Raw genomic sequence first — 17,506 nt, forward strand, 5'->3', positions numbered from 1 at the left:
GGGTTAAGGACCTTCTACGGCCCTGTCCATCTCTCCTAGAGTAACTGCTGGGAGACACAGCAAACTTTCTGCCAATGGCACATATTGATGCGCCATCCTAGAAAATTTGGACTACCTGTGCAACCTCTGTAGGGTCCAGGTATCACCTCATGCTACCAGTAGTGACATTGACTGTTGCCAAATGCAAAACTAGTGAAAAAACCATCAGAAAAGATGAGGAGGGAAAAATGCCAGTGGCCTCCACCTGTTAAACCATTCATGGTTTGGCAGTCGTCTCATTGTTGCCCCTCTAGTGCACCAGTTGTTCATCAAAGCAGCTAAAAATGATAAACAACCCCCTCTGCTACTTAACTGACCAGATCAATATTCCAGAAGTTTAACAGATTTGATGCTATACTCCTCCGGACCCCCCGCGACCCAATAGGATACGCGGTTTGGAAAATGGATGGATAGATGGATGGATGCTATACTCTGATTAAAAAGTGTTCCATTAAGTTTTATTTTGTACTGCAGCTATACTAAAAGTAAATGTATACATATAATGTTAGTATACTTCTGTTATATTTTTTTAGTTTGTGAAAATACACTTTCAATTTATGTGAACAATGTTTTTTTTCTTTGCAAGTATACTTATAAGTGTTCTTTAAAGTGAACTTAAAAATCATATTTACACATTACAGCACACCTGTCTTTTTATGCATTTTAAAATATACTGCTAGGTTTTTACAGTAATTATTTTATACTTAAATGTACAGTTATTGTCACGATCACTGGTGAGCAGAACGGTGATCGTGCGGGCAGCCGTGCACAGACTAGGCAGACAGGCAGGTAGCGGGGTAAACTAAAGGTTTTAATAAGGGACCGAAGAACAGGAGACATAAGCACATCTAACCACAATGACGGACAGGGGGAACAGGTAAGACCAGGACTTAAATAGGACGTGACTAATCAAAATAAGCAGACACAGATGGGTACAATCGGGGAAGCACATGTGGGTAAGCAGGGGGCGTGGCACACACGACGAGCCGGGCATGACAGTTATAATATACAGTACAAAGGTATATTTGAAGTATATCATATATCAAATACTACAACTACCACTGTCATACAACAAACAAATAAATGTTGAAGTCACATTCAGAATTAAGACCTTATTTAATAAAATGTATGAATCAAAATGTTCAGCAAGTATTGTATGCCAAAGTTAAAAAAATAAACTGACTTAATTCAAAATAAAACACTGTACAAAAACAAGGAAGGTGTAAACTTTCCTATTATTAGTTCTGTTAAACAACTAACTTGAGGGCAGAGAAATCAAATGCTGAGTCTAACCAAGAAATGTCCAAATACAGTATATGGAAGGTGTTTTTATTTGGTCTTCTTTGTTTGCTTGGTGGAACTTTCATTGTTGCATTTCTTTCTGATGATGCCTCTCACTTCTTACACACTGATGTCAGGAACCTTTGACAAAACATGGCCTGTGAATTAAAAATAAACACAAACAAAATAAATCATTACATTTGTGTTATTTTCCCTGTGGCATTCCAAATTCTCCATCCAGAATTAAGGCAATAAAATAGTAAAAGGAAGCATTTAGAAGTTCAATGTAACCTTATTTGAATATCTACCTTTGCATATATTATGATTAGCTTTTAGGGCATTATCAAAGTGCAATTGTGCATAGGGCACTAGGTGAGCTGCACCCTGCATATTGGCAAATGACAGACTCCAAGTCTGTGAACTCTGGGAAGAAACCAGAGAACCCAGACTAAACCTATTGAGAAGAAAAACACCACCCAGATGATTCAAACCTGTAGCCAACATTTATTTTTAACAATATAACTGAAATCAGTCAACGTCAAGCACAGCAGTCATTTTGTTTTACTTTGTATTAAACTAAAAAAAAAATAGAAATAATAAAAGAAAACACACTTAAATAAACTTACCAATTGTAGCCTCAAGTTTTGTACTGTCAAGTTGTGGCTTTGATTCCACATCTCTGTGTGCCCCAGATTGTTCCCCCATCAAACTTGAACAAGACATTTCCCTGCCATAAAAAAGCACAGCAAGGTCTCCGATATAAACTGATGGATTTGCAGTCCGCAGACATTTAAGCTTCTTTAGAGGGACTATCACATCAGATCCTGGCACAAGACACACCTGCAATTAATCGATTAATCAGTTATTTTGCAATCGATAATTGTTGCACACCAAAGTAATGATGAAGTAATGATACTCTTTTCATGTTAAACATTATGCATAATCACGACATAATTAAATATGCAGAATTTCCACATCATTTGTATAGTTGCTACGGAGTTTGCACACAGTGACCTTGACATTTAGGAAACTGTAGGTTGTTCTCTACTTTTAATCTCCAGTGTATATTAAGAACTCACGAAATCATCAGACTCTATATGAGGAGAGACATATGCAGAAGCTTGTGAGTCTACAGACACTGGGGGTGTTGAGCAGGTGGGCGAAAGAGTAGAGCTTTGAAATGTGACTTTTTTTACTTACTTTAATTACTTCAACTGTTTCACTACCACGGGAAGTTCTGCAAATAGAAAGAAGATATAAATATATGAATGTATGTACGAATAAACAAACTGTTGCCTAGATAATTTAGGTTAATGAAACACATCCAATAGTGTGCATGTTTCAATAACCTAAATCATATCGATTTTTCAAATCTTTTAAACATATTTTCAGATATTTGTTTCTTAAGAGGTAGACCATCCAAAACTGTCATTCTTAGACTCTACCTTCCAGTGGGATATAGATGTTTTTCTTCTTTTTTGGCAATTGATCAGTCTATCTTTTGGGTATTTATATATTCTTCATTGTCTGTTGACATCGAAATATCACAGAATGGGAAACACCAGCCAACGTTTGCTGATTATCTACTTGTATTCCAAGGTTGCTCCTAAATTTTTCAAATGTGTTTTTGCTACGTTGAACATTACAAACATGCTCCAACTCCATTACATTAACAAGAGAAAGTAGTCATATAATTAATTATTTTAATTTTGGGCTTGCCGTTTCTTAGAAATGTTCATTCTGCTTAGTTTTTTTCTGCATGTTCTGTTATGCTGTTTAGATAAAGGCTGAATATTTATTTAACGTTTTGCACAAATTTGAAAGGTACCTCTCATGGCATCTAGTATCTCTTTGACATTTCCTTCTTTCAGCATCTTATTCTCCCTTTTGAGCTGCTTTATTTGTCGCTGGGCCTTCCTCCACTTCCTGGGCAGTATATCCTCATCTGATGATGATTCCTCCATTTCAGTTCCTTCACCTTTCTCTTTCTCAGCTCGCTATTCGGAGCGAAATTAATGTCGTAGTTTTTATGAACAGTCCGAAAATGCCGCTCCATATTTCCCTTTTTCGGAATAGCAACGGTCTGATGGACTGACAGATGAGGCAAATGCACTTCGAATATGACATTGGGGGAAAAAATCCATTCCGTATGGAAGTGGTAGGTTTTTGGCTTCTTACTTGGTCCGGCTCCCCCATTCATTTTTATACCCTTTCTTAAGTTTAGTAGAAATAAATTGGATGCTGACTAGGCGACTCGGTAGCTTGCTAGAGTTTTGCAGCAGCTGGCGCGGTTGAACACGTCATCCTTCCTCTATTTATGCCATGCGATCTACCCACTGTAACTTTAAGAAAGACCAGTAGAATCATGATCGACGTATTGGGCACATGTGGTGTAGACCATGTATATGTCGGAATTAATCCTGAAAACAATACTGGAACCCGCAAGAAAAAAAAAAAAAAAACGCTTGCATCGACATTTATGCAGTTACGTCGATGCAATGCAAGCAATCATTCTGTTCATGCAATAATCGTTTTTGGGGTTTTGTGTATTGTGCTTGAATCACGTTATTCTTTTAGTATTTTTTCAGGAAGTTTGGTAATGTCATTTCTGCGTCGTTGTTTCGGAAAAAATAGTTGTATGTGCTATAATTTAAATTGACAAACAACAGCAAAACGCACACTTAAAAGTACTCAATTATTAAAATTCGACTTTTTTGAATGATTGACTTCGCATACAAACAACTTTATTTAAAATGTACACACCGCTGCCAAATTGACTATCACAAAGGATGTCAGAACTAGAAGCTAGAAAAAGCATCGTTTAACTTAAAGACCCGCAGTGTACAAAATGTAATATCAATTACATTTTATTATGTAATTATATTTATTATGATATTACATTTTGTAATATCAATCAATATTTCATCATTCATTTAAACTGATGACTAATAGCATTACTTACTACTGAACATTAAAACCTTTGCAGGAAAAACAGGAGGACAATGTTTTGTTCCTGCCTTTGTCCCACTTAACATTTCACTAACCGTCTTCATCATCGAGTGTAGGACACTTATGGATCATTTCCGATGATGTATATTGCTGGTCTTTCACACTCATCCAATCCATTTTCCCAACTTCTACTGTTTTGTCTTTAAAATAATATAAGGGAAATGCCATTGTAAAAGGAAATGTTGTTAACGCTGTCAATTCCTCTTTTTGCTTTTGGGTTAAGGTTTTATGTCAACTTGTAATGAACGAGTACAAAAAGCCTAACTGTCAAACCGAACGTGCGCAAATCAACGCTAGTCTATTATTGCGAGTGGCTGCGTTGAAAAGAACTTCGGAATTTATTGTCTGTTCGTTTGTGTGCATAGATATGAGACAGAATTCCAAGAAGAACTAAGTTTAGATGGAACGTAAGTAGATTTGATTCTGTACTCTTGTCTTACGCTTTATTTGTCTTGTAGTATTTTTTGTTGCCTTGTACAGTGTATAATCCCAGCTCTCTGCAGGTCATTCACTAGGTCCCCCCGTGTGGTTCTGGGATTTTTGCTCACCGTTGTTGTGATCATTCTGATCCCATGGGGTGAGATCTTGCGTGGAGCCCCAGATCGAGGGAAATTATCAGTGGTGTTGTATGTCTTCCATTTTCTAATAATTGCTCCCACAGTTGATTTCTTCGCACCAAGCTGCTTACCTATTGCAGATTCACTCTTCCCAGCCTGGTGCAGGTCTACAATTTTGTTTCTGGTGTCCTTCGACAGGTCTTTGGTCTTGGCCATAGTGGAGTTTGGAGTGCGACTGAGGTTGTGGACAGGTGCCATTAATACAGGTGACGAGTGGAGGACAGAGGAGCCTCTTACAGAAGACGTTACGGGTCTGTGACAGCCAGAAATCTTTAATACTTATCTTCCACCATACTTTGCAAATAAATTCTTTCAAATTCAGTCAATGTGATTATCTGGATTTCTTTGTCTCATTTTCTCTCGCATAGTTGAGGTGAAATTTGGTGAAATTTGGTGAACAATGGTGAAAATTACAGGCCTCTCTCATCTTTTTAAGTGGGAGAACTTGCACAATTTGTGGCTGACTAAATACTTTTTTGCCCCATTGTATGTTATCCTGCACTTCTAGGTCCAAAAATCAGACCATTCAAATATTGATTAATTGTAAAAAAAAATTAAAATGGTAAAAACTATTGAATCAATTATTAATTGTGATACAAGAAAAGAAAGAAAAATGTTACTTTACATTTGATACTACAGTATGTTTCATCTCTTTAACCTGTAAAACAGAAACACCGAACATGACCTAGCAAATGCAGATGATCAGTAATGCATCAAAGAGTGAAGTTGGTGACGATGACGATGATGAAAAGGACACTGAAAACTTCACCACAACTGACATGGTGGGTACTGGCATTGAAGAGGTACACATTATTGGAATTGTTATTATGTGTTTTCAGCAAACCTATTACTCCAGCGCAGCAAATCTTGAAATTTGCAGGCTAGGGTGGCACTGAACTTGGTTAGAACATTCTTGCTCCTTTCAGGCTGACCAATTAAAGCCTACTGGTCAGCCTAATGGTACAAATCCTTCCCATTTTATCCCCAATCATTGTTACAAACATGAACAAAATCCAGCACAACAAAATATTTTTTTTACAGATCTGTTGGGAATCAAATTTGCACTTCTTCTAGAATTGAAATGAGAATGAATGGGTGATGTCAAAAACTTTGTAAAAAAATTGTTAGAATGCTTTAAGAATGTATTGCACACAAAATACTGAATGTAGTATCATCCATTTGTATTTATACTCAATACAGAAAGATTTGCATGTATTTTGGCCAAAGGACAAACTTTGTTCTACTGCTTACTTTCTCAAAACATACTACAATCCACTAAATACAAAGGGCATGCAAACATTCAGTGATATTCTTTGATTCATTATTATTTTTTGTCAACCTTTAGAACAACAATGAATATGAACTAATAAATACAGATGATGACATGAGTGATTCTTCGAGCAGCGAAGAACAACATGATGATGATGATGATGATGATGATGATGATGATGATGATAAAGAGAACAGTGAAGAAGTAAAAGCACAATTATCATTTTCCATGGACGAAATAGCCAAGTTGGGGTGGCCTGGTGGTTTTCCTGTAAGTCTTTCAAGTGAACACCCTCACTCTCCAACAATGATGCTTCTTTAGCAAATGGTGTTAATAATGTTACCATGGACGGTTTACTTTGTCCAAACCATAATGCTGACATTGGATGGTTCAATTATCTGACACTGAATTGGCCAAATGCTGCATTTTGAACGTTTGAACACTGGTGCACCATCACAATTCCATATGAGTGTCAAGTCATCTTTTCCAGCAACTCCACTGTCACATAACTTTTGATACTCTTTACCAGACTGTATGTCAGAGAAAACCCCAAAACTTTGAGTTTTTTCCTTAAGACTGACAGCATATTCTTGCAGAATTTACTTACTCTGTGCATATACTGTAGGGGCAACACAAAAAAACAGAAGCCATTCTTTAATGGCAAAAGTCACATTGAGAGGGACAGCCTGTTTTTATGCCAAAGTATTTCAAACAACTTTCACAATAAAAGTAAACCTCAAATTGAGAGGAACTTCCAAATTGTATATGAAAAAGGTAATGTGAAGATGGGATAAGACCTGGAAACATTATATTAAACATTTCCAGTATTTCAGTGAGTGCGTCACCAATTAAATTGTGCCGTAATAGATAAGACATCAGCATCAGTAAACTTTCTCCTTTTGAAACAGGGGCACCAGGATACAATGGCTTTTCAGTATTGTCTCTATCTTCACTGCCCTGCACAGAGAAAGAGAGTAACCATGTAAAATGCAAACAAAGCAGGAGTATTAGTTCAGCAGAATTCAGAAATGTAATCCCCCATAAAATCCACCAAAGCAGCATACCCAGTAGAAAGAGTAGCTACCTTTACATGTACCTATGTTTGTAATGTTGAAAGTCTTGAAGTATAGCTTTCTATTAGTTGCTAATTACCCCATATCAGCTTTCCATTTTCTGAAAAAAATAGGTCTCACAATAGCACTTAAGCTACAAATAAATTAATACAACAATGTGAATTATGCAAATATAAATAACCAGAACTGACAGATTTACCCTGGCTGAATGATGGCACAAAACTGCTATTTTTGCAGGATCCATTTTTCTAAACTCAAAAATCAACTGTGTAATACACTAGCTATGATCTACTTTCTCCACATGCCCACACAGTGCAGTAATACAGCCATCTTACTTATTGTTAAAATAAAATCCATCCCCATATAACCTTTCAAATCAAAAATCAATTTTGTCTTTAGTCAATTTTGTCTATACAACTGAAAAAAAATTACAGTTTCATTTTTACAAATGCACTCAGTTTGTGTAATGGTCTTCTTCACATAGGCTATGAAGTACAGTATAATCTCAGTGTCATTACATACCAATAATTACATGGTTTTCACAACCAACATTGCCCTCCAACAAGTCTCCACTGTGCAAACTGTTTTTAGCTTCACATTTGAATCCAGACAGATCTTCATCCTTCTATGAGTTAACACAAAAAATGTTAAAAAGAATATTAGTTAGTTAAACTTGTCTATTTCCATCCATTTTCCAAATCGCTTATCCGACTGGGTTGTGGGGGGGGTCCAGAGCCTATCCTGGAAGCAATGGGCACGAGGCAGGGAACAACCCAGGATGGGGGGTCAGCCCATCGCAGGGCACACTCACACACCATTCACTCACACATGCACACCTACGGGCAATTTAGCAACACCAATTAACCTCAGCATGTTTTTGGACTGTGGGAGGAAACTGGAGTACCCAGAGGAAACCCCACGACGACATGGGGAGAACATGCAAACTCCACACACATGTGACCCAGGCAGAGACTCGAACCCAGATCCCAGTGGTGTGAGGCAACAGTGCTAGCCACTGCACCACCATGCCGCCCCCCGGCTTGTTACAATAAACTTAAAAATATGTCAGTATATGAAAAGAATATTTATAACTAGAAGCAAAGTATACATAAAACATATATAGAAATAATAAAATTGAGTTTAAATTTTGTATTTATTATATACAAAAATAATAATGTGATTTGTTCATCAAATGCTGTGGTCACTGCACAATTGTACAAGGTAACAAATAGGCCTTAACTGTTTTTTTGAAGAGGAGAAAATAGAAAAAAAGAACAATAAACAATTTTTTTTAATCATGCTATTCGTAAAATAAGTACAAGTATACTGCTCTACAAAGCATATTGACTATGAAAAATGTAATACAGAGAAAGATTGCTTGATAGTTTTTAACTCAGCAGCCTTCATTTTTCTGAAGCATTTCTGAATTTCTGGGTATGTGTACAATTAGTAAGTCCTTTGTATACCTGTACACATTTGGCTGGACTGGTACACGTTATTTTCATACAATTTATGTAGTTAATGCTCTTAGGCTTTATAATGCAGTACATTTCAAATATAGTTAAACTTTTTTGCATACTTCTTAGTACAGGCCAAGTATACTTAAACATAACTACAAGTATTGTCTTAGTATACCTACATTTTCTTTATACTAATCCTTATAAACCAACTATACTTATGTAAACTTTTATTTAGTATATCAGTAATAAGTAAATTAAAAGTAAACCAAAAGTATACTTATTTTAAAATAAGTATACTAATAATACACTTGAATAAACTTCTTTTTTGTAAGGGACGTTCAGTTTTTAGCAAACTTTAATATTCTGTGATACTTAAATGGACAGCAGCAAACCAGCAAATGAGAATAAAATATAAAATCACTTACACACTCAGATTGTGAAGCCTTTATGAAGACAGATGTGAATATAGAGACAGGGTTGTTCTCACTTCCACTTTTATAACATATCCATTCCATTCTTTTTTGAAACCGGTGGAAATGTAGACAGGTTCTTAAAAGGCACCAAGTGAGATCCAGCTCAACATCAACTCCACATTGGAGGAAACAAGGCACTTGTGTGAAGTCCAGAGCAGGTCTGAGCTTTTTATTCTCTATCGATGCTGTTTGTTTTGCACTCCATCCACAGGGGTGTGGGCTGCCCACCAGGTCACAGGGTGCTAGCATGTTAGGGGAAGGGAGGGACGGTGTTGATAAGAGCATGGCCTTCTCAGAAACCCCCAGGATGCTCTCATGCTCTGCTGCCAACTAGAATATGAACTTTGGTGAGGTTCTTCAAGAAAAGCAATGCTATATTTAACCATGTGATTTGCAAGTGTGTGTAATCTAGTTGCACATGAATGAGTAGTTTGCATGAATTCATTATGAGGTCATCTGTGAAACATGGAGTGTCTGATGGCCTTCACAGTGCATGGAGCTTTTGATGGAGCGTGGAAAATGATCAGCATGACACTTCCAGAAGACAGCAGTCATGTCTTTTGTTTCCTCCACGTTCAGTGACAGATGGTCGCTGTTACAGCGACCTGCAAGCCTCTTGCCACCTCCACTCTGCCTGCTGTCGCGTCTCTGACAGCCATGTGACCCACCACTGCGTTGTCATAAGGAAACTTTATGTGGTTTGAACTGTAACGCGTGTTCCACTCGTAAGTTAACGTATGAGTGACAATGGGCTGAGCACATGCTTCCTGACTACTGCTTGACCCTTAAGAGCGATGTTCCTGAGGCCAAGTACAGCAGACAATCATACACTTCTACCACTTAGATTAGTCAATTCCGCCATGCACATACACCATAAACAACCATATACTGTAAAGTTTAATTATGTGTTACTCAAAATCCTTGTGTGATATCTAATTCCAATTAAATATTTGACCTCAGCACAAAAAATACTGCAGGATTCACCTAGTTTGACAAATAGAAATTAAAAACTTGCTGAGCAGTGTAATGTTATAGATCATAAATGTTGGGCAGGAGTTGATGTGGAGAGTACACACAGGGTACAAAAAACTGAATTATCTGTCCTGGGGGCAAAGAGAAAGGTGAGCACTGGTGCGGATGTGGGGTGGATGAAACACATACTCACACAGGGAGGAGACAAGGATATCACTGTCAAGGAAAGAGATCGGGGATCGGATGCACATGGGAGAACTCCAGTGAAGAAACTTGCAATTGGCTAAGAACTGGAGAGTAGCTGAATACCTAGTAGTTGATCATAGATGCAATTCCTCTCAAGTGGTAGAGGGAACTGACTGTGATTTATATACTGTACATTCCATGTATACATACAGCAGAGGATTATGGGTAATGCTTTGGAAATGAGCAGCAGCTGTCAGTATTGCTGGATCAGCAAAGAGGGGAGCGTAGTTGTGGCTGTGGAGGTAGCAGAACGGAGCCATACTTTACAGTACTCCCCCACCCTATGGGAGACTACAGCCACATAGATATGGCATCCCAGGGGTGAAAGGGGTAGGCTGGTCTGGATGCAGGTGGTGGAAGTGAGCAATCAGCAATAGAACAAGGATGGCCATTACCCAGGAATGGTATACTGGAGTGTAGTCCTCCTGGTGTCAATAAGGGCTTGGACCAAGTAATGTAGGTGAGTGCGCTGATGCTTGGAGTCAAAAATGGCTTGTATGAAGTACTGTGCAGTCGTGGGAGAATGATACAAGTATTGCTTTTCACAAAGTCTGCTGCTTCAGTGTTTGTAGATCTTTTTGTTAAATGTTTCTATGGCATACTGAAGTATAATTACAAGAATTTCATAAATATCAAAGGCTTTTATTGACAATTACATTAAGTTTATGCAAAGAGTCAATATTTGGGTGTTAGCCGTTCTTTGTCAAGACCTCTGCAATTCGCCCTGGCTGCTGTCAGTCAACTTCTGGGCCAAATTCTGACTGATGGCAGCCAATTCTTGCATAATCAACACTTGGTGTTTGTCAGAATTTATGGGTTTTTGTTCGTCCACCCACCTCTTGAGTATTGACCACAAGTTCTTAATGGGATTAAGGTCTGGGGATTTTCCTAGCCATGGACCCAAAATGTTGATGTTGTTTTCCCCAAGCCACTTAGTTATTACTTTTGCTTCATTGCATGGTGCTCCATCATGCTGGAAAAGGCATTGTTCGTCACAAAACTGTTCTTGGATGGTTGGGAGAAGTTGCTCTCAGAGGATGTTTTTGTACTATTCTTTATTCATGGCTGTGTTCTTGGGCAAAATTGTGAATGAGCCCACTCCCTTGGCTGAGAAGCAACCCCACACTTGAATGGTCTCAGGATGCTTTACTGTTGGCATGACACAGGACTGATGGTAGCACTCACCTTTTCTACTCTCAACAGTCTTTTTTCCAGATGCGCCAAACAATCGGAAAGGGGATTCCTCAAAGAAAATGACTTTACCCCAGTCCTCAATAGTCCAATCCTTGTACATTTTGAAGAATATCAGTCTGTCCCTGATGTTTTTCTTGGAGAAAAGTGGCTGCTTTGCTGCCCTTCTTGACACCAGGCCATCCTTCAAAAGCTTTCGCCTCTATGCGTATGCAGATGCACTTACACTTATCTGCTGTCATTCCTGACCGAGCTCTGCACTGGTGGTGTCCCGATCCTGCAGCTAAATCAACTTTAGGAGATGATCCTGGTGCTTGCTGGACCTTCTTGGGCGCCCTGAAGCCTTCTTCACAACAATTGAACCTCTCTCCTTGCAGGTAACCATGGTAAACAGAGGAAGAAAAATTATTTCAAGCGCCACCCTCCTTTTAAAGCATCCAGTCTGCTATTCTAATTAAATCAGCATGACAGAGTGATCTCCAGCCTTGTCCTCATCAACACTCTCACCTGTGTTGAATCACCTGAAATGAAGTCAGGTCTTTTGGGATTAAGTTATTTTTCATGGCAAAGAGGGACGATTAATTGCAATTCATCAGATCATTCTTCATAACATTCAGGAGTATATGCAAATTGCCATCATAAAAAATGAGGCAGCAGACTTTGTGAAAACCAATACTTATGTCATTCTCAAAACTTTTGGCTGTAGGTGACTGCGTTGGTGTCTGGAGTCATGGAAATGAAAGACCAGGGAGATTAGGCAACTAAAGGTGATAAAAGGCCCGGTTAATGTACCTGGAACAGAGTTTCTCAGAGGGGAGACAGGGCTAATTATTGCTGCTAGATGGCCAAACATGCTGTCTGGGGTGGTGGAGCGGAATGGGGTGATGTTGACGTTCACGTTAGTCTGGTGTACTTCAGCAGCTTCCCATATGTGACCTACTCTGGAACTAGTCACTCACAGTGGATACCTCTTTTGCCTCCTTCTCCTTTGGGAGCAAAGGGGACAAACTCGGGCAGGTATTGGCTCCAGTATGATTGGTGGTTTGAATAATAAAATGGGGGGAATCTACGAAATCTCCTGGTTGAATTGTTTACATTGTACATTTGTTTGCAGATAGAACCTGGAGGACAAACTCAGAGTTTTACCCTGACAGTGGCACAAGGCTCTTCCGAACAAGGAGGTGTACTGGGAGCCATGGAGACTGACAATTTTACATTTATCATATGTAGCAGACGCGCTTGTTCAAAGAGACATATAAGTGAGGCAAATGGCACATTGCAAACAAACCTACTGTTAAGGTGTCAACTTGGCATAAGTGCAACTAGGCTGAACTTACAATGAATAGCCAGTTATACGTGTAAGCAGTATTGGAGCAGAAGCTACACAAAGACTTATAACAAAGCAAGAATCTAATGTTGTTATATCTGAAGCAAGGAGTAGAGGTGACCACCAGGGGGGCACCAGGGAACAGACAGAAGCCAAAGCCTTCTGGAAAATTCCAGCCGTACAATTCTGTTCAGTAACACACATGTCTACTGATCAGTACCTGCTCATTAGGGAGGTATTGAACCTGTCTGATTCTCACAGACAGCACTCATTCATTGCAGCCTTTTGAGTGTTTGTGGGCTGCAGTGAGCACCCCCTCCCCCCTTTTTGGAAACAACACAGTATATTGCTATTATTTTATTTGTGTGGAACTAACTTGGAATCAGTTGTTGGGGTTGAAGATCCATTTGAAGAACTTTCCCGTGCCTTGCTGTGATGTCTGGAAATCCCTGATAAAAATGGTTTGAATTCATAATAAGGTCGTTGTAACGCTGTGAGGCTGTGAACTGAAGCTGTACCTTACACTTTATTAATCCTGAAGGAAACTGCAGGTTTACAGTAACCGAATACACAAATTTAGACAGTAAAAATACATTTACACATTCATAAACAGTAACAATAAATAATAGACAACAATAAGCAGTAACAGTGAAAGGAATGTCAGAGGAAGGATTGCAAAGAATTCCATGGTAACGGCTCAAGAAAAAAGCAGCATTGCAGAGTGGTTTGTATAGTGAACAAAGGAATGTTCTTTGAATGTGTGCAAGAGGTTCTGGTTCATTCAAACAGTTGATTGTTCCTCCCTGCCAGAGGGTGACTTCTTGTAGAGTAGGTTCCCCAATTCAAGTCCTACAGGGAAAAATAGTTTGCAGATTTCTCTGCTCAAGTACATCTTATTCAGCTCACCAGCTAAGGGCAAGGTTTAGTAGGTGTCTTTTAGCAGAGAAATCAGCCGATTGGCCCTCAAGGACCGGAATTGGGCCATCCTGTTGTCGAGTCTAATAATCTAAGGGAGGAACGACGTTGCTTATCTTTTGTCTTAATCTTTTACTGAAGGTGTTCCTCTGCTTAGCTAAGATCATCTGCAGAGGGTGGGAGTCATTGCCCAGTATAACAGCTTTACGAATGTCCTGGGCCCCGTTTCCTGAAACCTTCTTAACTCTACGTCATTGGTAAGTTCTATCTTTCAACACAGAACTTACAAATAACGTAGCGTTAAGGTTTCGAGAAACTGGGCCATCTTCTACTGCAGTCTCCAGAGAGCCGAGATTTCAGGTCCAGAAAGTAAAAATCCAGACTAAGATTTTGTTTCAACCAACCAGCAACCAGAGTACTCTGTGACTGTCACTCTTTAATCTCAACTGGTTGGTTGAAATAAAATCTCGGTTTAGGTCTGAATTTTTACTTTCTAGACGTGAACTATCCACCTTTGCCAGTCAGTCTGGACTGACTCCTGGAACACTGAGCCTAACCATTCTAACCATCTCCTGTTAAGACAAAACACAGTAATGAAATGATGAAATTATCTCAACACCAGTGTTGAATTATGGTGGCTCGGGGAGTACAACTTTGGATCACACCATCTGACTGTGAATAGTAAATGATTCTTGTGTGGGTTCTTCCTTGCTATTGAATGAACAGGTTGCTCAGGGCTTAGGGGTTAATGTGTGCATGTAGGCACTCTAGAAGGGGCTTGCGTTCTGTCCAACGTGTGACAGGCTTCCGTGATTACAGAGAACTTGCATTGCATACATGGCTGTGGAAAATAAATGGAGAGCAATTTAGCAGCTGAAGTGCGCAGTGCATAACTATAAAGCACATACTTAGACCATATCCTTGTGATTCAACACAGGGAACTCTAACCTCCTGGCAAGTTATGAATTTTCTTCTAATGATGAAAATTATAAATTTTCTTTAGCACCAACATCAGCCCAACCAAGTACATATAATGTGTCTTGCTGTTTTTGGCCTACATCCTACATTAAGCAACATACATTTTCTGTTGTTCCTGCTTTAAGTGCATAATAGCTAAAACATGTGCGCTCACTTTAGATAGAAACCGTCAAAGAGTGGGTGCCATGACTGGAGGAGAACAGACAGAGCATAATTTCTGCAGGGTTGTTTGATGACCTGGAAGATGGTGGGCGGGCGGGGTGGGGGATTGTCCTCGGTCAAGCACAGTGTTCGTAAAAATGTGTAACCAAGAGACGTGTTACTATAACTCCATCACCTTTGGAGATAATGAGTAATATAACTAATTACTTTTTTTTTTCAAATTAAATAACGTCCTGAAATACTTAAATAAGGTACTGACTTTTCATTTGGCTTGTTACTCGTTACATTTGTCTTGTGTGAAAATTCTAATGGAAAAATGCAACCCATTCCCCTAACATTCTGTTTATGATCAAACATCATCCGACCTTATGGCGGCGCAATGATTGGCTGATATTAGGTACAGTGATAGATAAAATTTGACAGTTTTCACAGTAGTAACACTAAAGTCACTACCTATACAGTACACATGCGATGCACGAAAATTCATCAGCAAAGCAGCTCTGTGGTACGGAATATGGACTCGACAATTCCATGATGTTTGTAGGATGTACGCTTAGCCTACTGTTTTTCCAGATTAGGCTATATAACCCACAATTATATATATATATATATATATATATATATATATATATATATATATCTAGAGAGAGAGAGAGAGAGACTGAAACTGAAGACTGAAACACCTAGTGATCACATTTATTAGTATGATGTAGGCCTTCTTTTCCAGCCAGTCTTGGGAATGACAAATACAAGTCCTGCACAGAGGCCAGAGGGACCAGGAGCGATTCCTCTTGCAGAACAGTAGGCGGATCTGACAGGGTCGGAGCCATCCAATCCTGCCCTTTGAATCTCTTCCTCGCTTGGCCAGCAGGTGTTATTGGATATCCCTCATTTGCCCCCCTCTGTCTCATAGCCTTTTAACATTATTATGTATCCCTTGTTCCCTTGACCACCACATGTCACATCCAGCCTCGCCCTGCCTGCCTGCTCCCTGTGTTTCACTTGAGCATGGCTTCTAATCAGCTGCACCTGAAGCTTACTGGTCTTACGTCTTGTTCCTGCCCACTTGTTAACTAGCCACAGCTGCCTTGTGTTTACACCTCTGTTGGTCATGTAAATAAGTGTCTCTTAGTTCTGTGCTCCCTGTTCAGTCATTGCTCTCTCTCTGCGTGAGCAGTTTCCCTCAATAAACTCCCCTGCGAGGGGTTTCAGCTACTCACAGCCTGCATTTGGGTCGTCCTTCTACCGCCATAGAATGACTGAACATCCTAAATGACCCTGTGGCTGCATTTTTAATCCACCAGGGACCCCACCCCGAATGTGCTCGTGTGCCCCTTGCCTGGATGATGACTTGCTCCTTGACTTGATGTCAACTCGGATGAGCCCTGGGGATCATTCATTTGGCGAGGTTACCAAATAAACTTGTTTCCAAAGAGGACTGGCTCTGGCAGCAGATGACGGCCTCCGAGAGGGACAAGCCAGACATTTTGTCTGCTTCCTGTAGGAGAGTCGCAGTGCAAAGACGTACACAGATCTCCAAGCAAGGAATGAGGAGACGTAAAAAGTGGGCACTACCTCGTAGGGAGCTGACCTTGCCAGTGCCTTCTGCAAGTGCCCGACCCAGAAAAGGCCTCTGCTCCGTGATCGCCCAGCCCAGACAATCCTACTGCTCCACATATGCCCAGTCCAGAAAAGTCCGCTGCTCTGCAAGCACCCAGCCCAGGAAAGGCTCTACAAGTAAAGGAAATCTGACAAAAAGAGCTGTTGCGCCGTGAACCAGAGGAGGTGAGTTTGTCGCTGTCTTGTTAGCATGTCACTCACTGCCTGAGATCCCTGCTGTGTCATGCTTGCTGCCCGAGGTCACTGCTGTGCCTTGCTCACTACCTGAAGCCCCTTGTTGCCGGAGGTGGCCGCCATGCTGCGCCTGGTAAGAGAGGTGCCTACTGTGCTTTGCCTGCTGAGAGAGGTGCTTGCTGAGCTCTGCTTGACTACAGAGGCTCTCGCCCTGCCAGCAGCCATTGTCTAAACAGTTTCTGCTTAACTGCGGCCATCGCCCAGATGGCTTCTGCCTGTTTGCCCGCAGCCGTTGCTCAGGTGGGTCCTGCCTGTTCACTTGCTTGCTGGCCAGCGGCCGTCACCCAAATGTCTCCTGCCAGCTTGCCTGCAGCCATCGCCTCCTGGGGCGGCAGGGTATGGAGAGAAGGGGTCTGCTTCTTCGATGGGCCCCTTGCTGGAGTCTACCACACCGTTTCCGGGCTCCCTCCCAGAGCCCTTCACAAGATGGCTGATTGCCACATTATCAGCACCTTCTGCTGGCCACCACCAGCCCTGCTCCTGTCATGCCTGCAGCTGACAACCTGGTGACTAGCATGCCAGTCATTCATGACCTGGAGGAGTCAAGCCTATAGGAGGAACTTGAGTGGGACCCTCTGGGCATCGCCCTGAGTTCTGCAACATCTTAAACCACACTGGTCCCCAACTCCAAAAACGTTC

The 17,506-nt window shown here is 40.4% G+C and overlaps 1 long non-coding RNA gene across 2 annotated transcripts; it reads right to left on the minus strand.

Annotated features, from left to right (window-relative positions):
* Positions 1-776: 776 nt before the first annotated feature.
* Positions 777-15,580, minus strand: LOC125704414 (uncharacterized). 2 transcript variants are annotated; one of them, XR_007381114.1, is made up of 7 exons: positions 13,335-15,580; positions 9,175-12,001; positions 7,812-7,911; positions 4,365-7,173; positions 2,521-2,557; positions 1,947-2,160; positions 777-1,478 (listed from the first exon to the last, which is right to left on the minus strand). It is a non-coding gene; the product is annotated as an uncharacterized LOC125704414 (long non-coding RNA). The 2 variants fall into 2 exon arrangements; XR_007381113.1 differs by lacking the exons at positions 4,365-7,173; positions 7,812-7,911; positions 9,175-12,001; positions 13,335-15,580 and adding an exon at positions 3,149-3,769.
* Positions 15,581-17,506: the final 1,926 nt, after the last annotated feature.

The sequence above is a fragment of the Brienomyrus brachyistius genome, chromosome 12 (assembly GCF_023856365.1).
Source record: "Brienomyrus brachyistius isolate T26 chromosome 12, BBRACH_0.4, whole genome shotgun sequence".
NCBI lineage: Eukaryota > Metazoa > Chordata > Actinopteri > Osteoglossiformes > Mormyridae > Brienomyrus > Brienomyrus brachyistius.